This window comes from Amia ocellicauda, unplaced genomic scaffold (assembly GCF_036373705.1).
Source record: "Amia ocellicauda isolate fAmiCal2 unplaced genomic scaffold, fAmiCal2.hap1 HAP1_SCAFFOLD_197, whole genome shotgun sequence".
Taxonomy (NCBI): Eukaryota; Metazoa; Chordata; class Actinopteri; order Amiiformes; family Amiidae; genus Amia; species Amia ocellicauda.
In genome coordinates this window covers 17,673-20,000 of record NW_027102760.1, presented here as the reverse complement: position 1 = coordinate 20,000, position 2,328 = coordinate 17,673, and positions in this window count along the sequence as shown.

Here is a 2,328-nt window from a genome sequence, read left to right as displayed (position 1 = left end):
TGGGGTTCCTGCCGGGGGCGGGCAGCATACATATTCCGTCTCGTGGCAGCCACCGGAGATATGTCAGAGCCCGTACGCCCCCCGCACTCACCCTTAAAGGCCGGGACAGCCCTTGGGGTTCCTGCCGGGGGGCGGGCAGCATACATATGTCCGTTCCGTGGGAGCCACCGGAGATATGTCAGAGCCCGTACGCCCCCCGCACTCACCCTTAAAGGCCGGGACAGCCCTTGGGGTTCCTGCCGGGGGCGGGCAGCATACATATGTCCGTTCCGTGGGAGCCACCGGAGATATGTCAGAGCCCGTACGCCCCCCGCACTCACCCTTAAAGGCCGGGACAGCCCTTGGGGTTCCTGCCGGGGGGCGGGCAGCATACATATGTCCGTTCCGTGTGAGCCACCGGAGATATGTCAGAGCCCGTACGCCCCCCGCACTCACCCTTAAAGGCCCGCAAGCCCTTGGGGTTCCTGCCGGGGGCGGGCAGCATACATATGTCCGTTCCGTGGGAGCCACCGGAGATATGTCAGAGCCCGTACGCCCCCCGCACTCACCCTTAAAGGCCCGCAAGCCCTTGGGGTTCCTGCCGGGGGCGGGCAGCATACATATGTCCGTTCCGTGGGAACCACCGGGGAGATGTCAGAGCCCGTGAAACCCCGAAAGACAGACCCTTAAAGGCCCGCAAGCCCTTGGGGTGAACGTCTGGGGCGGGCAGCATACATACACCCCGGTCGGGAACCACAGGGAGGTGAGGTCAGAGCCCGTGAAACCCCGAAAGACAGACCCTTAAAGGCCCGCAAGCCCTTGGGGTGAACGTCTGGGGCGGGCAGCATACACACTCTCCACGGCGGGCCGCGAAGACTTAGCGGGCGCAGCCGCCGGAGCGGGCCGCCGACGAGGCCTGAAACGCGGGGTGCGGCCGGGACCGTTCCCCCCCTTGCATTTCGCTGGATGATCAGACAGTCGCAAAGAACCGTCTGAAAATCCCGGGCCAAGTCCAGAAAGTGTCCGTAAAAGAGCTAGCGGGGCCCAGCCACTTTCCTCCAGCAAGTGCCCTTAGCTCAGTTTTGACCTCTCTCATTGCACTAAGTGTCTTCAAAAACCCAGTTCCTGTATTTCCCCCGGCACCGTAGAGAAATGCTGACAGCCTGGAACACTGTGGCGGCTGCACACGGCACTCCCATGCCCGCCGCGAGCAGCCTAGCCCCGCCTCAGACCCGCGAGAACCGCCCATCGGCACACGGCCCGCTGTGCGCCCGAGCCGTTTGGTGTAAAAACTGTCCAAAAGTGGTTTCGACCACTTAGGAACATCGTAGAGACTCGAAATAAAAAGGATTTTGTTGGAAAAGCGATTCTGAGGAAGGCTGTGTTAAAATTAATTTCGGGAAATGTCGTTTACCCCCCCCCAAATGGCTCCGAAGTACCCCCCCCCCACCCCCCCCCTAAAAAACCGTGTTCCGGGGGTTTTTCGAGAAAACAAACACACGGGGTATATAGAGGGGACTGAGACGAATCGAATGACGTGCTTTGCAAAGAAATCGGGGGCTCACAGCCCCCCCAGGAGAGGTTCAAAAGTCGGAGGACTGGTCACCTAACTCCCATTGAAGTCAATGGGGGAAAAATGAAAACTGTCAAAAAGGCTTAAAATGGTTCAAAAACCCACTGGGGCAGTAGATAATCATCCTATTTGAATTTTAAAAGTCTTAGTTTGGCGAAAAAATACCTTTTAATAATTGTTTTAGGGGTCAGAAAAATCAGCTCCGGCTGCCTGGTCACCTAGGGGAGATAGAAAATTTTTCTAAGTTTTTCACTCGGCCGCCTGGTCCCCTAACTCGAAAATTTTAAAGTGCTCCCATCGGTCCCGGGATAGGGTGGCTGATAGCTGGGAGCCCCCTGAGCACTGCCCCGGTGTTAGTTTTCGGAGAAATGCCCCCGTTGATTTGTTATGATTTTTTTTCCGCCGGCCGCCTGGTCGCCCTAATGCAAAGTCAATGGGAGTGAGGAGATAGAAAATTTTTCAAAGTTTTTCACTCGGCCGCCTGGTCCCCTAACTCGAAAATTTTAAAGTGCTCCCATCGGTCCCGGGATAGGGTGGCTGATAGCTGGGAGCCCCCTGAGCACTGCCCCGGTGTTAGTTTTCGGAGAAATGCCTCCGTTGATTTGTTATGATTGTTTTCCCGCCGGCCGCCTGGTCGCCCTAATGCAAAGTCAATGGGAGTGAGGAGATAGAACATTTTTCAAAGTTTTTCACCCGGCCCCAAACGGCTCCAAAACACACTGGGGCTGTGGCTGGGACTCTCACCAGGACTGCCCCCTACTTTATTTCTGGATTAA